This window comes from Lagenorhynchus albirostris, chromosome 15 (genome assembly GCF_949774975.1).
Source record: "Lagenorhynchus albirostris chromosome 15, mLagAlb1.1, whole genome shotgun sequence".
NCBI lineage: Eukaryota > Metazoa > Chordata > Mammalia > Artiodactyla > Delphinidae > Lagenorhynchus > Lagenorhynchus albirostris.
In genome coordinates this window covers 1,558,231-1,578,024 of record NC_083109.1, presented here as the reverse complement: position 1 = coordinate 1,578,024, position 19,794 = coordinate 1,558,231, and the positions used below count along the sequence as shown (strand labels likewise).

The 19,794-nt window shown below is 64.4% G+C and overlaps 2 long non-coding RNA genes across 2 annotated transcripts; one reads left to right on the top strand and one right to left on the bottom strand.

The window, feature by feature from the left end:
- Nucleotides 1–3,763: 3,763 nt before the first annotated feature.
- Nucleotides 3,764–5,516, top strand: LOC132506030 (uncharacterized). Its single transcript, XR_009535683.1, has 3 exons — nt 3,764–3,923; nt 4,610–4,665; nt 5,081–5,516. It is a non-coding gene; the product is annotated as an uncharacterized LOC132506030 (long non-coding RNA).
- A 1,286-nt stretch (nt 5,517–6,802) lies between these two features.
- LOC132506027 (uncharacterized) lies at nt 6,803–11,128 on the bottom strand. Its single transcript, XR_009535681.1, has 3 exons — nt 10,275–11,128; nt 8,984–9,189; nt 6,803–6,827 (listed from the first exon to the last, which is right to left on the bottom strand). It is a non-coding gene; the product is annotated as an uncharacterized LOC132506027 (long non-coding RNA).
- Between the last annotated feature and the right edge of the window lie 8,666 nt (nt 11,129–19,794).

The following is a 19,794-nucleotide window of genomic DNA, read 5'->3' as shown; positions in this document are numbered from 1 at the left end:
CCGGCTGGGGGAGGAGTTGGGGGTCAGGAAGGATCTCGGGGGGGGAGAGGCAATGGACCAGGGGGACCTGCACAAAGTCATGAACGGGGGGAGGGGAGGGTAACGGGGCTCCTCACGTCGCCGTGGATGGGACCCCCAGCAGCTGTGGTTCCCAGTTTTGCTGTCCTGGAGCAAGATGCTCACTGCTGCCAGGACCGGAAAGCAGGACTGTCTATCCATCATCTCAGTGAAAATAGCCAGGCCCGTGACACACAGGATCTGTTATTCTCTTCTCGTCCTGGGGGTGGGGGCTGGGGCGTGGGCAGGAAGCACCTGTCGGGGCATCTCCCCAGCAGGCTCTCATACGGCCCCTCAAACTGTGAGCCTTCAGTGGAGCTGAACCTGCATATATGGCCCACGTGCTACCGCCCACGGGGCATTGCTGCCCCGTGGTGCCCTTCCCACGGAGCCTAGGCATACGTCAGCATTCTTCTCAACATGGCCCAGCTGCCCCAGGGAGATGGAAGGGGCCAAGGACGCGGAGACCACCTGCCCAGGTTCCCTAGGGGAGCCAATGGACGTGACTTGAACTGTGTCCTGAGTTTGAGATTCGGTGTTCTGTTAGTTTTCTGCTCTGCGGGACAGCTGACCGCCCAGTTATTCTCTGACAGTCCCCGTGGCTCAGAAGCCCGGCGTGGCTCCTGTGCTCAGGGTCTCCCTGGGCTGGCATCAGGCGTGGCCGGGGCTGAGGTTTCTTCCAGGCTCGGTGAGATTATTGGTGGGATTCATTCCTGCAACTCCGCGTTGTCTGTGGCTGGGGGCTGGGGGCTGCACGTGGCCCCATGGGCCGGTCACAACCTGGCTGTCGGTTCCTTCCCTGAGACCAGCAGGACAACGTGTTTCTGGTGCTGTTCCCTTTGAAGGGCTCGCCTGATTAGGGCTGGCTCACCCGGCAGAACATGCCTTCTGATGAACTTGCAGTTGGTAGATTAACGCCCTAAGCCTGGGAGTGATTCCCCACCACGTTCCTGGTCCTGCCCTCCTTGCGCAAGGCGGGGTTGGGGGGCATGGTGCAGGGATCCCGCCTCCCACAGGTTTGTTTTCAAAGGAAATTGGGGGAGCTCCCCAGGGAGGGGTGGCCAGAGAGACAGCCGAGACCCTGGGCGAGGGGGACAGAGGGTCCCAAAGACCACGCGGGGGGCCTCTCAGGCTTTGCTGCCCTCTGACCTCGGGAAAGCCTCCCGGGGATTCTGCATTTCCAGCGCAAGTTCCCAGAGGAACGTTTCTCGGGGAACCTTAGCTCACAGCAGGCGAGCGCCGCGACCCTCGGGACTCGAAGTGTTCAGCCCGCCTGCCGGGCCTGTTCCAGATCCACGAGGACTCGGATTCAATGATTTATCAGGTCACATAATACATTCAAGGAGTATCTCCAAGGTGTTGAGAACCTGAATTCGACTTCCGCCGGAGTTTTACGATCCGGCTAAGCCATCCGTCAGGACTGAGCAGGGCTCCGTCTGTTAAGTGGGACGGCTCTCCGCAGGGCCCCGGTTGTCACTGTCCGAACACCTGCTATCAGGGAACCCGCACTGTCAAAAGCAAAAGCTTCCTCAGGGGCCCCGGAGCGTGGCCGCACCCACCCTGGCCTGGGAACTTCTGTTGTTCCAGATGCTTAGAGACTTGGCCAGGGCAGAGGCCAGTGGGGTGCTCCAGGGGAAGGGGGGTGGCCACGGCCAGGTGCGGGTTTGGCATCTGACGCGCAGGGCGCGGAGGGAGTGAGGGGTCCACTGGCAGGCCTCGCTGCCGGGCGCAGCTGCCCGAGCGGTACACGCGGTACATCCTCTTCTGGGGGGACTGGCCCTGACCCGGATGGGGTGGGCGGGTTGACCCGGCCCCCTCTCTAGGCCAGGCGCTGGGCTGTGCCCGCCCTGAGGAACGTCCGCCTACCCTAACGTCCGGGGCTGATGGAGACCCGCCTGCAGGGCCAGGAGGGGCTGTGTTTATGAGGAGCTGGGAGGCTGACCTGGGAGGCTCTGGCGTGGCTGGGGGATTTGTGTAGAGACGTGCCTGCCCACGATGCTGGGACCTCTGTCAGGAACCCTGTGATGAGACCCCAACTTCCTGCTGGACACGCACCAGCCTCCGCTGGCATCCCCTTGACCGTCACCAGTGGTGGAGCCGGAGATGGGGCAGCCTTTGCCCCGCCAGGCCCAAAATTTCTCGCTGGGGCAGAGCCGGACATGGCGAGTGTCCGTCTGTGATCAGCCTTCTGTGGACGTGTCTGACGTGGCCCCAGAGAGGGGTCCAAGAGCGGAGCAGCCTCTGTGCCAGGAAGGGCAGGTGGAGAGGGAGGGAGGCTGCTGAGCTGTCCCTGCAGCCAGGCCGGGGTCACTTTCCCCCAACACATACTGGGGGTCTGGCTGTGAAGGGCGGCCGTTCCTTCTGCTGACGCTGTGTCTGTGGCCGGCTCTGGGGATGGTGGCATTTACAGGCGTGCAGGTTCAGGGGCCTCCCCCTGCGCCTGCCACCCGCCGGGCTTCAGTAGCCTGACCAATGGTCAGCATCGTTGTTGTGTGACCTGCCATCACCGGCTCCCTTGAGGCGGGGAGGGCACCTCTGAAGTAGTGAGCACCCCATCACAGGAAGCATTTAAGCAAAGCATCCAGCTACTGGTGACAGGAGGGCCAGACTAGGCGACCTCCGGCTCTATCCTAGATCCAGTCCGGCGCAGGCATCCCTGTGCTCATTCGGGGGGGGTCGAGATGGGCTGCAACAACTTGGCAGAGCGGGCGGGGGTTCCGGCCTCGGGGTGTGGAAGCCGAAGTGAAGGAGGCCACCCCCCAGTGGAGGCAGGAGGGTCCCCCGAGGGGAGGGCGACAGCACCCCTTCCACACGGCTGCAGGGCCCGCCCCCTTGGGAGGCCACGCCCACAGGCACAGAGCAGCCTGGGCACACTGTGACATTTATAAATGTTACATGCAGGGAACAAAAAAAACTGTCCCAAATTAAGCAAAACCCCAGAGAGCGCCCACGTGGGCCCCGAGCAGCCATCCCGGTGGCGACTGCCGCTCACCAGCAGGGGGTTTGGTGTGGCGGCCTGCGCGGCGGCAGCGGTTCCGCCCCTGACTCCACGTGAGCTTGGCGTTTTTTTTTAAAGCACCTTTATAACAATGGCAGAATGAATATTTATAAGGCAGCGATGAGGGCCCAGCTAACTGTGGCTGAGGTCTTGCTGGAGCAACACTCCCAGGCTCCCCTTGTCTCAGGGCTCCGGGCTGGGCTCCCAGTGGCGGGACCCCGCCCCCGCACCCACCCCCATGCCCCCCACCGCTAGCCTTAGCAAGCAGATAGCAACCTGGCGTGAACGGGGCATTAGGGGCTCTGGGGCCCTGCCCGCACCGCTGGGCGATGACCAGGGCTCTGGGCCCCTCCAACAGGGCAGCCCCAGAGCCCTGAGGTCTACCTGGGGAGAGAAGAAGTTTGAGGGGCTCCCCAGGGAGGGGAGGGGGCAGGGAACAGGTGCCCCTCAGCCATCACCCCTGTGTTTGCCCGGAGCGGGTGGGAAGGGATGGCGCACAGGGCGTGTCCAGGCATTGGACACAAAGAGTCCAGTTAGCCAAATGCGCCGGAGCCTGTGCCCAGGTAAGGTGACGCTTGCCCACCTGGTGGACATTCTGCCCCACGTCCAACACTATGGAGGGGAAACGTTTTGGGGGCTAAATGGGTTTGCAGGTCAGTGGTCTAAATGCCTGTGTTTCTGTCAATTCCCCTCACCCTGTAGGTCAGAAGCCAGCTCCCGTGTCACATGGAGGATGGGAGCTCTGCTTGGCTCAGAAGGAAGAGGGACGTGCGACTTGTAGTCAGAAGGGCTTTCCCGCCAGAGAGCCAGACGGGGCTCTCCCGCCCGGTCTGCTCTGTGTGTCCACACCGGCTCAGGCCCCTCGGAGGTGCGCTGCAGAGTTGGAGGCAGGGTTGGAAACAGTTGGCTCTGCTTGCAAACGCAGGATGAACGATGATCGTGGGCATCTGGGACCCTTCCCCTTCTCCCCCCAGAGCCCTCCTGCGCACGGCCTGTCTCCCAACTCCCTGGCTCTCTTGGCCACCAAGGCCATGTTTTTCCCACTCTGCGCTGCTCCCCAGACTCCTGGGAGAGCAGAGCAGGCCTCTGCCAGGCTTCGCACAGCACTCAGCACTGGCTGCGGTGACTGGGACGACCACGTGATGACCGTGACGGGGCAGGAGCCCCCAGAAAGGGCAGGCAGCCTGGGGAAGTGAGGCCACCAGCTGCCCGGTCCCCCAGCTGCGCTGGGCACCAGAACCCGCCTGCAGAGCTGTGAGCCCTTCTGTTTTACAGACTGTGTGACGGCTGCAGCTCTGCAGGGGCTGGGAAATCTTTCTGCTGTGATGAGTTTCCACATTTAAGGCAGGATTCCTTAAAACGCCACCAGAAACGGCCCCCGAACCTCCCCACACCCCGGCCTGGGCTTTATGATCAGGGGCTTCTTTCTCCCTGGAAATACGAGTCTGTTGACTGACCCAGAAAAATACTTCCCCAAGGGGGCCACCGGACCCAGTGGGGTGAGGGGACCCGGCCACCCCCCTTCCTCGCCTTCCTGCCTCTCATTCCCTGTAGGACCAGCCACGGGCGGAAGTGGGAGAACCAGCCCTGTCCTCAGGGGCGATGTCGAGGTCAGCCGGGTGGTGAGGGTCCCTCTGTGGGCATGTCTGTGTGAGGAGGGGGCGGGGCACCGGCGCTGGGGCTCAGAGCAAACTCCCTGGCTTCAGTTCATTTTCTTCTGAGTCCGTGCGAGTCCTCCGCATGGGGGAGGCTTCTGCAGGTGGAGAAGCCCTTGTCACGCCCTGCACACACGGCGGCGTGGAGAGGGAGGTGGAGGAAGAAGCGGGATGGTCTTTGCCCTCAGAGCAGGAGGGTGACCCCTGAGGGCTCGGAGCTCAGCCTGGACCCCCAGCACTCCTCCCCTCCAGTGCCCCTTGCTCTCGGGGCCTTCCTTTACCTCCCCCCGGAGCTCTGGGCTGGTGGGGGCTCATTGCAGGGCAGGTCCAAGGCCACCCTGCTGACCCGAAGCTGCACGAACCCTCACAGGGGCTCCGGTGGTGCACATGGCCAGGTCCCCAAAGTATACTGCGTCTCCACGATGGCGAAGCTGCCACCGTTCTGGATGGGACGTCTCTGGAAGCAAACTGCTCTCTGCTGACATCATGGCAATGAAATCTAACTTTCTTTACGAGCTGTCAGGGAGGTTTTCCCACTGCCATCACGGTTATGTACGCACGTTTGTGTATCTGAGGGTCTGGGCACTGGGGTTTGCTGTATGCCTGTGCGTGCGCGCATGTGTGTGTGCGCACCTGAGGGTCTGGGCACCGGGCTTTGCCGTGTGCCTGTGTGTGCTGGCGGGTGAGGGCATGGGCGAGCAGAGCAGGGGGTGGTCGGCTGAGGCTGGGCTGCTGGGCACTCGACATGCACACTGGCACTGGCCTCAGAAAGGCCCCAAGAAGTCGTGCGGGCGGACGTCTTCTCGACCGGCTGAGTGCAGACACCCCCGAGGTGCTATAGGAGCCCCTCTGTGCCTCCAGGTTTGTGGTCTCGCCATCCAGGCAGGAGAGAAGCTGCGTTCACAGAAGGTGATGCGTTCACAGGTTCCGGGGGTCGGGATGTGGACCTCTTTGGGGAGGGGCATTATTCTGTCCATCCCACAGGGAATATTCCAGCAGCGACGGGACTGGGCAACGTGACACCCTCCCAAAGTCTGTGCCCGTAGCCATCCTTAGCCCAGAGGGGCAGCAGCCGCCTCTACCCCCCTCCTCCCTGCTCCTGCCGCCCCCTGCCCGGCCTGAGTGGAGCCGGGTGTCGGGGTGTTGGGACAGGTAAGGTTGGAGTCCATCATTCAGGTCCCTAAGAGAGCAGGAGCTCAGCCTTCACAGCCCAGGGGCCGTGCCCGGGTCTGGGTGGTCCTGCGTCCAGGCGGTGGGGTCAGTGGGGAGAGGGGCTGGGGCTGGACCCTGAGCTCACTTATCTTTTTCTGTTGTTTTTTAATGGAGGTGAAACGCACACAACATAAAATTAGCTCTTTACAAGCAAACAGTTCCGTGGCATTTCGCACAGTCACAGCGCCGTGCAAGCACCACCCCTCTCTGGTTCCAGGAGGTTCTCCTCCCCGCGAAGGGGGCCCGGTTCCCATCAGGTGGTTGGTCTCCCCCTCCCTCCGTCTGCTCGGTCTCGGTGGCGTCTCCTGCCCCGGCGGCTCGTGTAATGGGATCGCACGACACACGGCCTTCTGCGTCTGGGCCTGTTCGCTCAGCACCGTGTCTCCTAGGTGGGTCCACCTTGTGGCCAGTGTGGCCGAATCCCTTCACTGCGGTCTGTCCGCCCGCTGGCGGCCGGCGTTGGGTTTCCCCATTTGGCTGCCGCGAGCCCTCGCGTGCGAGTACCTGTCTGGGTCCTTGTTTCACTTGGGGGCACGTACCGAGGAGCAGAATTGCTGGTTTTGAGGAGCTGCCAGACGATTCCCCACAGTGGCTGCGCCGTGTTACATTCTCACCAGCAACACCTGACGTTCAAATCTCGCCACATCCTCGCTGATAACAATATCCCTTGTTATGTTCTGGTTTGGGGCTCTTGTTTTTTCCAGCCGTCCCGGTGGTGTGAGGCGGTGTCCCTCTGCGGTCATTGTTCTGGTGACCGGTGACGACGAGCGTCTTCCGTGGACTCGCTGGAGAGACGTCTGACTGCTCAGGGCTCCGATGGGAAAGCTGGGCTCATCCCAGCAGAGAGAGGCCGTTGCAGAGACTGTTGGCTGTTGCCGGGGAGGCCGTTGCAGAGACTGTGTTGGCTGTTGCCGGAGAGCACAAGTGAAACATTAAAATAAAACCCAGGATTTATTTTGTTTTGTTTAAAGACTCAGGATAGAGCAAAGTGAGCGGGAACAGGGTCTCGTCAGAGGGGACGGCGCTGACCCGGGACTGATGCTGCGAACGGCTCTGGGTGCCTCCTGGGGTGGTGGGTGCCCAGGCTAGGGTGAAGGGGCTTCCACCCTCTGACTGTGGCTCCCAGGGCACTGGCCCAGCCTTGCCCTTCCCCGCTCCAAATAAGACCCCAGCCTCACCTCCACCCCCAGAGCTGAACGTACATTGACATGGGTCCAGCCATATTCACCCTGCCCCCCACGTGCTGCCCACCGCCCCGGCTGCCCAGTGGCCGAGGCATTGACTGACCCATTGATGAGGTCATCCATCCATCCAGCCATCCATCCAGTAGCTCCTCTGGTGGGTGAGACAGTGATCCTGTCTGGGGGCTTCCCCGGCTGGGGCCTCGGCCAGGGGCTCTGTCCACACCGCAGCCTTTTCACCACCCGGGAGGGGCTGTGGCCCCACTTCGCAGACAAGGAAGCTGAGGCTCTGAGGTCAGGGTGGCCTCTCACTGCCCCGTCCCACCCAGGCCCCCGAGGGTCTCTCAGTGAGGCTGGAGCCGGGCTCTGTGGGGCCTCCTGGGCTCTGCACCCCCTCTCTTCCCAGGCTGGCAGATGGGGTGGGATGCACGGGAGGGCTGCCTGCCCAACCCTAACCCCCCGCCCTGTGCCCCCAGGGATGGAGCTTCAGGAAATGCTCTCAGGCAGAAGCCACTTCCCCCAGGGGCAGCTCAGGCTCCATTACTGTCCTCAGCGCTTCCAGGAAATCACTGCTCTCCAGCAGCTGCTCCCGGCTCCCCGACCTCGGCTCAAGGGGTGAGGGGCGAGGGGTCCACTGGGCGAGGAACCCAGAAACCGCACCTGCCTCCAGTTACCCGAGCTCCAGGGGCTCCTCACTGGGAGACGGTCCCCCAAGCCGTTCGTGGGGACCCCTCCGAGCCCCGCAAGGGGCTCTGAGCAGGGAGCACCTCCACCCCTCACAGCCACTCGGGTACCTCCTGCCCCGTGGGGGGTGGGCCGGCTCTGGGCAGAGGTCCCTCCCACAAAGCGAAGTCCCTGCCTGCCCTTTCCTTCCCTCCCACCTTCTCAGGAGAGGCACCCTATACCCCGGGGACCGCTCACCTGACCCCCCCCCCCTTTCTCTGTAACCGTCTCCCCTGGGTCAGCAAATCTTGCGGACAAACTCTCAAGGTCTGGCCAGGACCTGAGTGCCCCTCCCCGCTGGACCGCAGCATCGCTAAGAAGCGTCACCCCTGGTGGCCTGGGGCTCTGCGGCTCATCCCTGCCCCCGGCAGCATTCCCACCACCTGAGCAGCATTCCCACCTGAGCACCACACCTGTGCCCAGCCCCACCCACCGTAGGTCCGTCCGCCCTCCCGCCTGCCCTCTGTCCTGCCAGCGCCCTCTGCCTGGGTGCTCCCCAGACATTCAGCCGCTGCACCTCAGACGTCCTTTGGGCCCCTCTCCATCCCCGACGGAGGCCTCCCCTGACCTCTGACCTACAAGCCCATCCCTTCGCCAAACTGCTCTCTCTGTGGGCCCAGGGCCTCCTGCTTCGTTGCCCATCCTCTCTCTCCTACCGCCCAGCACAGTAGCCGCTGCTCACACGCGGCTACTGAAACTAAAATTAATTGAATGACATCAAATCGCAGATCAGGTCTGCAGCCCCGCCAGCCGCCCGTGAGCGCTCGGCAGGCGCGTGCAGCGCGGTGGCCCGTGGGGGAAGCAGGCACATCCGGCCACGGTGGAATGTTCCACCGGACACGCGCGGCCAGCCCCACGTGGTCTCGGCGGGCGAGCTGCACATGCTTGCTGGTGAATGAACGAGGGAGGGTTGCCTTAACCATCCTCACGCGGGAAGCACCGTCACGTCACTCACCGCCTTCCTGAGGACATCCAAAGGTCGGCACCCGAGGCAGGCGACGCTGGGTCTGTCTTTACTGCCCCAGTGAGGGGGCCGGAGCAGTGGCCGGACCGCAGGACACTGCCCAGCTCTGCCCCCACTGTGTGACCTCGGGCAAGTCAGCTCCCCCTCTGAGCCCCGCTCCTCCCCAGTAAAGTGGGGACAGCAGGACACCTACCTCTTAGGGGTGCTTTGAAGATAGAGGTAATCCACAGAGAAGCTTCTGGAATAGCTGTAGAAGCTGGCTGTGTGGATAAATGGACGGAGCTCTCTGTCGTCTGGCTTGGTCCTGGGGACCTTGGGGACCCCTGGGACGGTCCACACACACCACCCCTTCTCCGGGGAAGGGAGTCCTGTGCCCCGTCCTGGTCTGGAAGAGCTGGGCTGCCACAGGAGGTGATTATGGAGGTGATTCACGGCAGCTCCACACCCTCTCCCTGCCCTCACGGCCTAGAGCGTCACTCACAGGGGTGACCCCCACCTCAGGCCCAGCCAAGGGTCCCTGGACGCCCTGACCCTCCCTGCTCAACCTCTGTGAGCCCCCCTCCCCCGCCCACTGCCTGCCCGGAGAGAGGAGGGGGGTGGGGAGGGGAACAGCGGGCACAGGGGGCATGTGCAGCACCAGCTCCGCTGTTGCCCCGCACACTGGCTGCTCTCCCACTGTCAGCTGGAGGACAAGTGGCTTTTGGGTTCCCAGAAATGCACTTGGATGGGGGCAGCTTGCAACCTCCCAGGGTCCACGCCCCGCACCCAGAGTGACCCGAGGGCCGCTTAGAGCTTCCCGGGAGCGCTGGGCCCGCCCCAGCCCCCCACTCCTCCCAGTCCTGCTCCTGCTCCAGGGCCGCCCCCGTGGCACCCCACCCCCCGCCCCTGCTCTCCCGGCCAGCTTCCCTTCCCCACCCTGGGCCGCTCTGGGGGGAGAGGCTGGATCCCAGGGGGTGATCCACAAAGAACGTCCCCACCACACCGGGTCCCAGGGCTGGGACCCTGCGCTCAGGGTGAGAGGCACAGACACCCCATGTCCCTGGCTGGGCCATGCCTGCAAGGCGGCACAGGGGCGGAGGGCTGTGAAATGACTGTCCACAGCAGCGGGCCTCTCACTGCCCACACTCTGGGCGGCCCCTTCGGGCCAGAGATGCTAACTGCCCCCTCCCCCTCCCACGTGAACCCTGCACCTAGCCTTTGGGGAAGTGGGTCCACCCCGTTATTGCCGTCCCCTGCCCTGGCCCTGGGGGACTCCAGGGAGGCGAGGAGACCTGCCCGGCCCACACACGGCGGGGGACGGTCGGCCTCTGTGTCCTGGCCCCCTGAGGACGGTCCCCGTGGGCTGTGCCGTCACACAGCCATGACATCATGCAGGCGTGAGCCCAGGGGGTGTCCAGGCGTAACCAGCACTCGGACCCACGCGGGGTGTCCCGCTCCCACATGGCCCCGGCTGCAGGCAGGGTAGAGTGTGGCCAGCTCATCACCTGGCTCTCTGTCCAAGGTGACCTGTCGTCATCACGGGCCTGGCTTGGGAGCCTCTGGAAAACTGGCCGTTCCCTCACCCCCTGATTTGGGCCCCAGTTCCGGGCTAAAGGGCCAAGCGGAGGGGGCAGCGGTGGCGCCCAGCCCGCTGGAGGCCAAGGATGGGGAAGGGGCAGCGGGTCTCGGGAGCCGCCGAGTCGCCCCAGGGCACCCCTAGGAGCGGGCTGTGTGGCCGAGAGGTGTGTGCCCGGCTGCCGCGAGGCGCCTCTGTACTGGGCTGGGCTAAAAATAGCAGGGGGATGGCAGGGCAGGGACGGCCGGTGGGAGGCCCGTGGGGAGGGGCCGGGAGGGGAAGAGCCCGGCAGCCTGGGCCCAGGACCGGCCGTCAATGGCGTTGGCGCTCCCACCCTGTTCCCGGTGGCCGGCCAGCCGCGGCCCAGCTGACAGGCTATTTTTTCCCCTGCTTGACTAAATATGGTCAGAGAGCACAGCCCGAGGGGCCACTTGGCCAGGGCGCGTGTTTGGGATGCTTGTCCGGGTATATAAGGACTGCAAAGGTGAGGCCGGCTCCTGATCCGAGGAGGGGGCCACGCCTGCTCTGGCCCCTCGGGTCAGCCCTCCCCTCCCCTCCCCTCCCCCGCCTGTGTGGGTCTCGCGTGCGGGCCGGGCCGTTCGCCTGTGTGAGCCTGCACACCCTTGGGACCTTCCCCTTTTGTTCACCTGACCTCTACCTTGTGCTGACCCCGGCCGGGGTGCAGGGGTGCAGGGGCGTCCTGCAGACACAGCCCAGGCAGGGAGGGCTCAAGGTGTGCGGCTGCGAGGTCGCTCTCGGTAACTCCGCATAGCCTCCCTCCCTCCCTCCCTCCCTCTCTCCCTCTCTCTCTCTCTCTCTCTCTCTCTCTCTCTCCCTCTCTCTCAAGATCTCCCTCCCTGCTAAGTCTTCGCTGCTGAGGAGGGCTGGGGGAAGGGCAAGGGTGCGGAGAGGGGGGTGCCTGGTGTCTTCTTTCTTCCTGCCCCCCCACCCCGCCCCCCAAGTGCGGACGCGTCGGGAGCTCCGGCCTCCCCCACCCCTGCATTCGCGATTGGCTCCGGGAGAAGGTGGATGGCGCTGCCGCGGCTGCAGCAGCATCTCTCTGGGAGCCGCACGGGGCGCATCGTACCCGGGAGCCACGACCCTGAGCCCACGGCCGCGGTCGACAGCCCGGCTGGAGGGGCTCCGCGGTGAGTCCCGCTCAGCCCGCCCGGACGGCCCCCGCAAACTTGCCGGCCGCTGCGGTGGGGGTGTGCCCGCCGGCGAGGTGGGAGCTGTGGTGCCGGCGCCGCGTGGCTCCAGCCGGGGGTGCTCTGGAGTTTTCTCTTGGCTCGTGGCATCGTCCGCATTTGGAAAACTGCAGAGCCAGCAGCCAGCAGGGCAGGGAGGGCGCGTCCAGCCGGGAGGCAAGAACTTTGACATAAGGGCATTTTGCAAGGAAGCGGCGCCTCCAGATGGGGTGCGCGGGGGTCGAGGCGCTGGGGTGGGGGCCGCGGGGGCTGGGCGGAAGGTGTGATTAACCCGCAGCCAAGCGCAGCTCGGGTGGGGACGAGGCGAAACTTACCTTGGAACTTGCAGCAATAACCGTGGAAACGCTGGGGGCAGGGGTCCCGCCCGGAGCAGGGGCTGCGGTGAGGCTGCCCCAGGTGGGGACTCCGGACTTTTGCGGCTCTCACAGCCCGGGTCAGAGTGGGGAGGGTCCCTGTGCTGGGCGGGCGCAGCAGGGGCACACGTGGGCGGAGACTTGGGGCTGGAGGGGGAGCAGCCCAGTGGTCTCTTGCGAGAGATCCTGACCTCCACCCCGCTGGGGGCTGGGCGCATTCACAGCTGAAGGGCCTGGGCTTGGCACAGGGGCCCGGCGCCAGCTCACTGCCCCTGTGGGGTCCCCGTGGCGGTGGCTGGGTTCTCCTTTTCTATCAAGGTGGGAAACTTTTTGAAAAGTGGCTGCAGTTCATTTCTGAGTGGATAGAAGCTCGCTGGGGCTCTGGCTGGACCTGGGGTGACTCTCCTGCCCTTTGGGGCTCCCAGCTTTCCCCTGACCTCCAGACACCATCCATACGAACGCCTGGGGGTGGCGATGGGGGTGGGGGGGCGATCCTGGGCCTGAGCCTTGGCCATGCCTCCCATCCTCTGAGGCCTCGTTGGTCGGAGGGCAGCCGGGAAACGTAGACTTCAGACTCCAGCTATCGCGCAAGGTCCTCTCGAGGCACTCTCCACCCTTGGGGGGCTTGAGGAGAAGCCGGGGGCCCGAGCAGCTGTCTCGGTTGCCCTTTATTTATCCTTGGCTCCGTGAAGATGACACAGGCAGCAGCCCCGTGGAAGTGGGACATCACTCCCCCGTGTCCTCCTGCCGGTGGCTCTTCCCTTTTAGTGGGGGCGCCCCTTGGAGCCCTGATCACGCCTCCCCCACCCGCCCCCCCATATAAACACCAACCCAGCTGCGCCCAGGGCTGCTGCCAAGCCCAGGGACTTGAGAAACCGCCCAGTTGCCTCTGCATGATGCAGGCTCTGCAGACACTGCCCTGCCCCGGGCGGCAGCAGCGGGGGACACCCTCTCTGGGCCCATCCACCCAGGGATGGCTGGGCTGCCCGGTGGGGAGGGGCGGGCAGGGCCACTCCACACTTCGTCTTGCTGACGGAGGGAGAATTAGAAGTCCACGTGGGTCCAGGGCTTCCTCCTCAGGCCGGGGTCAGCTCCCAGCCACACAGGACCCGGGCCCAGCAGGCAGACCCTCTGTGTCTGCACCCGGTCGGCTGCCCGCCCCCAGCGAGCGTCCGGCAGTCAGTGACGTCCTCCTTCCCTGTCCTGCCTCCTCACCTGTGGGTCTCACCTGGGCCACGGCAAGGCCTCTGTCCCACGCTGCTCCTGACACCTTGTGGGCTCCTCTGTCCTCCCAGCACAGGCTTGGGCTGGGGTGGCTTCACTTCGGGCATGGAGACCGGACCCCAGTGACCCGCTACTCTGCTCCAGACTCTTGTGGTGTTCAAGCTCCTGGCTTTGCGGTGGACGTAGAAGGTGGTGGGGAAGGAGGGGCGTCCGCGGCTCCGTCACAGGGAAATTCTGAAACGCTGTGGAAAACAGGATCGACACAATTACGTATTCCAAAGCGCTTAGCTGGTCGCTTGCTAAGTTTACTTAAACCCTGTTTATCGGGTTCATCAGAAGCGGTGAGCACCAGGGAAATTCATTAACAGGAAGGCAGCCCCTGCGTCTGACTGTAAATTGGTATTGATCAGACCTGGCGGAGGCTGGGCACAGGCCACAAAGAGCCAGGTGAGGACCAGCCGCCCTGGGCGCCCGTGTGAGCCGTCCACTGGCGCAAGCATCGCTTTAGGTGGGGATGCGCCAGGAGTGGAGGGCAGAGGAAGGGTGGAGGAGAGAGAGAGGGACGGAGCGAGGGGGTCAGAGGGGCAGGCGGCCAGAGACGGGAGGCCAAGCCGGCACCAGTCCCTCACTGGGCTGGGCGTCTGCACTGTGGCCAGGCCGAGGCACTGAGGGAGCTGGCCGCGGCCCGGGCCACTTCCCAGCAGCTCCCAGCCGCCCTCCGAGGACGCAAGGTCCACCTGCAGCCGCCCTTCTCGTGCACAACTTCAAAGACAGGGGCATGAGCCCGGCTGTCAGGGGCGCTGGCCCTTGGAGGCCGAATCCTCAGGGACCTGCCCAGGAAGATGCCCAGCTGCCCAGGTAAGGCCTGTCTGCTTCTCGGTCGTCTGCGCTCATGGCCAGCAGCGCTGAGCTCCCTGCTGGCTCTGGCCACGCTGCGCCCTGGCCCCTCGTGGAGGGGTCCTCCTGAGCGGCTGTCTCTTCACACAGCCCGCCCTGCGCACTTGGTCAGGACGGGGGCGTCCAGGTGGAGGGGGAGGGTGCCGGGGGGGGCTCGGGCACGGTCTCTAGGAGGGAATGACACATCCTTGCTGGGGTGAGGGTGGCAGGTGGCCGCCTGGGTCCTTTCTTGTGCTGTTGACGCAAAACTAAACAACTGCGGCGGCGACCAGAGGGATTCTTGCGACTTTCTGGAGCTCATTGTCTGCTTCTGCCCTTCCTGACTGTGCGCGAGCGCGAGCGCGTGCGCGCGTGTGTGTGCGCGTGCGCGTGAGGGAGAGAGAGCGAGGAGAGGGCCGAGGTCAGACGGGCTGGGGGCGCGGGGTGGGGCGTGCTGGCTCCAGGGACTGGATCGGGTGGAAGAGCCATGGCCTCTGTGCAGCCTTCTCAGGGGGACCCTTCCCCAAGCGCCACAGCTGTGCCGTTGAACTGCCTGCTTGGGAAACATACTTCTTTATGTGCCCATATGGACCTGCTAAGCTATGGAATGTAAAGAAGTATGTATTTCAGGTCAGGAACTCTCTCACTGGAGGAAGTGGGCAGCGCGTGCCTGTGGGGTCGCCCGGGGGACAGACAGGCCGGCAGCTGTGGCTGGGCTGGGCCTCGGTGGCAAGCTGCCTGGGCGTCGGTGGCCAGCCTGTCCCCTGCCGGTATTGTTCTGTCACTTTGCCTGTGTCAGCAGGTGGAAGCGTTCGCCAGACATTAAATATTCAGCGTGCTGACTGCAGCAGAGGGGACGTGGCCGTGGCAGGCGTGGGGTCCCCGGGGGGCGTGCAGAGGCAAGGGGGCAGGGCAGCGGGGCCCTGGGCATCACTTGTTGCCACCTGGAAGGGTCCTTTGCCAGGAGAAAGGGCTGTTTGTGTGATGGGGGCAGAAAACTGCTCAGAGGCCAAGCGAAGTAGCCTGTTCCCCAAAGGACGGGCCGGCTGCCGGGAAAGAAGGGGCTTGTGCCGCTACGTGCGAGAGGGTCTTTGAGGGAAAGACACTCGGTCTTTGCTCCCCGGCCGCCTGCGAGGCAGAGCACCCTGCGGCTCAGCGCCCTTGACCCCAGGCCTCTCTCCCTCCTCTGAAATACCCCGGCCCAGCATTTCGAGGACACCTCGGGCACCTGTGCGGCGCCCACCTGGGCCTGCCTCCTGCCCCCGCACCCCGCCAGGCCTCACGCTGCTCTCTGACTTTAGCAACTCCAGCTGAAAGCACTTTGGTCTGTGAAGGATGGCGGGGTCACGCTGGCTGGCATCATGCAGACCAGGACCCATCTCACCTACCCTGCCGCCAGCCAGGTCCCAGTCAGGACAGGGGCCCGGGTGATGTCCTGTGGGTCCCATGGCTGGACTGTGGCCACCCAGGCACTGGGGACAGTTGCTGTGGCCAGCCCTCGAAGCCTGTCTCCGCAGTCTGAGTCCTTTCCTGGCAAGGCAAAGGGCAGGGGGCCCTGGGGGACAGGGTGGCCCTGTCAGTTTCTGGCTCCTGGAGCGGCGGCGTCTGCAGCCGGGATGAGGCCGGCATCGCCACCCAGGGCACGCTCTCCATGGGCCTCAGGGCCATTTTTCCAAAGTGTGAGTCATCCTGCCTTCCCTGCCATCCCTGGCACTGCCGCCCGGGCCCACGGCAGGTGCCCCAGCCCCTCCTGCACCCTGACCTTTGGCAGGACTTTGGCTCCTGGGGGTGGGGGGTGGAACAGGGAGGAGGGAGGGAGCAGGCCTCCTCCTCCAGCTGCTGGAAAGGTCTGGGAGCAGCCAGTTCCCTGAGCCACTCAGGCCCTTCCTAGGAGCTGGGGACAAGGAGGCGTGGGCAGTTCCAAGCTCTTGTGTGGCCGCCACCTCCTGGGGAGTTGACTGTAGTTGAGGGTCTGACCCCGTTTTCAAGTCTCCCCGCCTCTGACCCCGCAGCAGGGAGGTGGGACTGTCCTTGGGCACTGCCTTCCTCCCGGCCAGCAGGCCCAGAGGGGTCAGCGCCCAGTATCCCCGGGAAGGTCACCTCTGCCCTGCTTGCTTCCAGCTCCGGCCACAGGGAGGGAAGTAGCCGGCCACGGCCACTGAGGCCGGCCGCAGACACGCACTTGCTTCCCCTCCATACATCCCGCTGCACATTAAGGCTTTATTGCAGGATGTGGTGTTTAAATAAAAGCATTAGTGTTTTGGAATTAGGTTTGACTGAGCAGTAAAACTAGAGTTTGCAGGGAGAGAGCCGCGGCCTCCTCAGCTGTAAATCACGTCAGGTCTCTCATCTGCCGAATGAGACAGGGGCGCCACCGGGATGCCTCCTGCCAGACCCCCTCCCCGGTGTGCGCCCCTCGCCCAGTGGCCCTGCTGCCTCGCGGCAACACCGACGGGGCTGCATTTTCTGTATTCGAAGCTCCGGCTCTGGGCTTTCCAGGGGAGGAGCTAGCGACGGTCCCCCGGGCAAGGATGGCGTTCCGCTGAGTGGGGTCCTCGGGCCTTTCTGTGTGAGGGAGGGGAGAGGCCGGCGGAACGGTGTCTGTGCTCCACCCAGAGGGGCTTTTGCTGGACAGGCAGCCCCCAGACAGACTGCCGTGGGGGCTCTGGGACTCCAGCGGAGGGAGGGGAGCCTGGGGTGAGCCGGGTGGGGTGAGAGCAGGACAGCCCCACACCCAGGGGGCTCGCCCGCCAACCGGGGGACCCAGGTGGCTTATTGCGGCTGTGGGGAGACACCCAGGTTGGGCGCGGCGGCCAGTGTCCCTCTCTCTGAGCTTGCAGAGGGGTAGGTCCTCAGGGAGCCTCCGGCTTTCCCGGACACACTCCAGGACTGGCCCACGGCAGTTCTATGGCAGCCCCAGGCTCCACTGGTGGAAACAGTAGGTCCGAGAATTGTGGAGCTCATCAGTCAGGGCCAGATTAGTCAAATGTGTGTGTCACGGCTCACAGACTCCAGCCACGCTCCACATGCAGCTTCCGCACTGGAGGGAAGGCAGGTCTGAGCCCGGGCTGAGGGTCAGGGGGAGGGGCAGCGCCATCACGCTGCGCGCGTGCGCGTGGGCGTGCTCGTCTGTGTTGTGCACGGAGAACAGGGTCTTTTTTTGTCTGGAGCCAGGTGGCCACGTCCCTCGTCCCTCGAGGCCGGCTTCCAAAGAACACCTTGTGGCTGTGGTTTGATGGTTCGTCAAATGCAAGAAAGCACTAGATGGCAGGAGGCTTGGGGGGGGGCTTGGTGAAAGCGTCCGTGAAGGGGTATCAGCGACCTCTTCTACAGCCGTCGGCCCCATGTGAAAAATATTTTGAAGAGCAAACTGCGAGTGAGATGATTAGATTGACCTGCAGGACGGATGCTTGAGCTGCCGTAGCCCCAGCCCATCAGGGTGGACACTGCTTGAATGGCAAATTTCCCCCCCAAAATGTCCTAATGAAAAATGAGGGAACCTGAGTAATTTGGGGGCCAGGACTGGGCGGGGAAGATGGGCCTAGAGCTGTTTGCAGGCTGGGGAGGCGGGGGAGTGGGCGGGGCCAGAGGGCAGGGCCAGCACGTTGCATTAATTGCTTCCACCTTAGCATAAAGGTTAACCATGGTCCTGTGTGAGCGCTGTGCTGACTCAGCCTCGCGCGGCTGGCTGCACGTCCCATTGCAGAGGGCCTCCTACCCACTGCAGCTCTGCTCCCGCCTTGATGTCCGCTGCTTCTCGGGGTGGCCGTGCCTGGGGCTCCCGGGGCTTTCTGAGGGACCCTGGCCTTGCCCATTGTCGTATCAGCGGCCGGCCTCCCGGATGAGAAGAGGTGGGCGTGACTTTTGGGAAGGGAAGGGGCCCCCAGCACAGCATCGGCAGCTCCCGGAAGCTCGTGCTGTTCGCTCTGGCCCGAATTGCGCTCCGGGCCTCTCTCAACCGGCCCTGCAAGGCCAGGACCTGGCCGGGCGGCGCTTGGGCTGCGCTGGGCCGTGTTTCTGGCTGCGCAGTGGGAACTCTGCCTTTAGTGCTCCGAGTTCCAGGCCTCTCTGACCCCGGGAAGGCCCGGCCCCACGGCAGTGGAGGCTTGGGGGGCGGAGCAGTGCCGGCTGCTGCAGAGCTGCTGCCCGGGTGGCTGCAGTGTGGAGGTGCAGCTGCGGGATGCAGGGCTGCGCATCTCAAGGGCAGGGACAAGAGGGCCGCCTCTGACAGCCCCGCAGCTGCTCCTAGCGGGAGAGACTCAGGCAGCGGCTCCGGCAAAGGCGCCAGCTCCCTGGGCCCACCCACCCAGGTCCTCAGAGGCCCCACTGACTCTCAGGACAGCTCTGCTTCCCGGGCTAAGGGGGTGGGCTGACTGGGTGCGTGTGCTAGTGAGGGCCAGCGACGCTGGGCACAGAGGCACCTCCCAGGCCCCCGTGTCCAGCCCAGGCAGAAAACAAAGGAGAGAAGGCCCACTACACAGGTGCTGCTGGGAGGGTCACTGGCTTCTCCCCAACCAGGCGACTCCAAAGGACCTGGTTGTGGAGAGTCTGGGGTCCCCCACCATGGGGTCAAGCCTCTTGCGTGGGATGGGAGCCAGTTAGGACGGCTGGGCCCAGAGGCAGGTGTGTGCGCGAGCCAGTGCGGGAGGGCTCTGTGGGACAGAGGGACAGTGACCAGGGTATTTTTAACAGTAGGGTGGGGAGAGGACAGCTGTCCCCAGATCCTGTCACCCGTACCCGTGGGGACTTTTGGAGGTTGAAGGACACCCAGGACAGACATGCAGTTCTGGGTCCCATCCCCCTGGCAGGCCTGCGCACCGTTGGTCATGCCCACATATGGCGACCGGGCTGCGTGTCCCTCCAGCCGCCTGTCCGCCGTGGCTGGTATAAATAGTCCACATTCTCAGCTGTCCCGTTGCAGAGGCTGAACTCGGATGACTCCGGGCGGGGGAGGCCCGGGGCGGCCCCCTCACACCCCGCCCGCCACCGTGGTGCCCGGGATCGCAGCTGCGGTGGCAACGACAGGACAGGTGGTGAGGCTCTGAGCTCTGCCCCCGGCCCGTGTTTTGTTCTCCCCTCCCCACCTGCCCCCTTTGTGGGCATCAAATCCAGTGGTACCTGGAGACTCCTGCTGTCTGCCTCCAAGGGCGTGGCAGAGCCTTTGCCCACTGAAGGGCTGAGGAGGCTTTTGTGTGGGGTGGAGGGGGCTTAGTCCTGCAGAAGGTAGAGGCCGGCGCTAGGGTGCCCCGAGCCCCGACTCCCTGTGGTCCCTCCTCATCTGTCTCTGGCCATTCCCTCCTGTGCTGGACGTGGCAACGTGCCCCAGAGGACTCACAGCCCGTAGCTGGTCTCTCCCTTACCAGGGGAATTTGCTTTCTGTCCGTCTTTAATCCAAAAAGTGAATCTCTAACAGTGGAATTTCAAACTGCCCCCCAAGGCCAGTGGAGCAGAGGACCCTGAGTGAGGGAATATAGGGCCTGCTGAGTCCCCCTCGAAGCACAGGTGCCAGTCCCGTGGTCCAGACTACACTTGCGCGTCTCCCCATCCAGAAGATCTCACCAAACCGGGGGGAGGACAGAGAACTTGGGCAGAGTTTGGGGACAGATAGCACAGGCGACGCGCGTGTGCGGCTCGGGCCTTCCACTGCGTCCCGGGCCCGTGGGCCGCCGCACTGGACGTCCAGCTAGTTTATCTGTGTGGTGACATGGCCGCCCCTGCACCCTGAGCCCTGCGGTGCCGGGTTCATCTCTGCAGGCGGGTGGGATGCAGTGGGGCTCCTGCGAGGCCC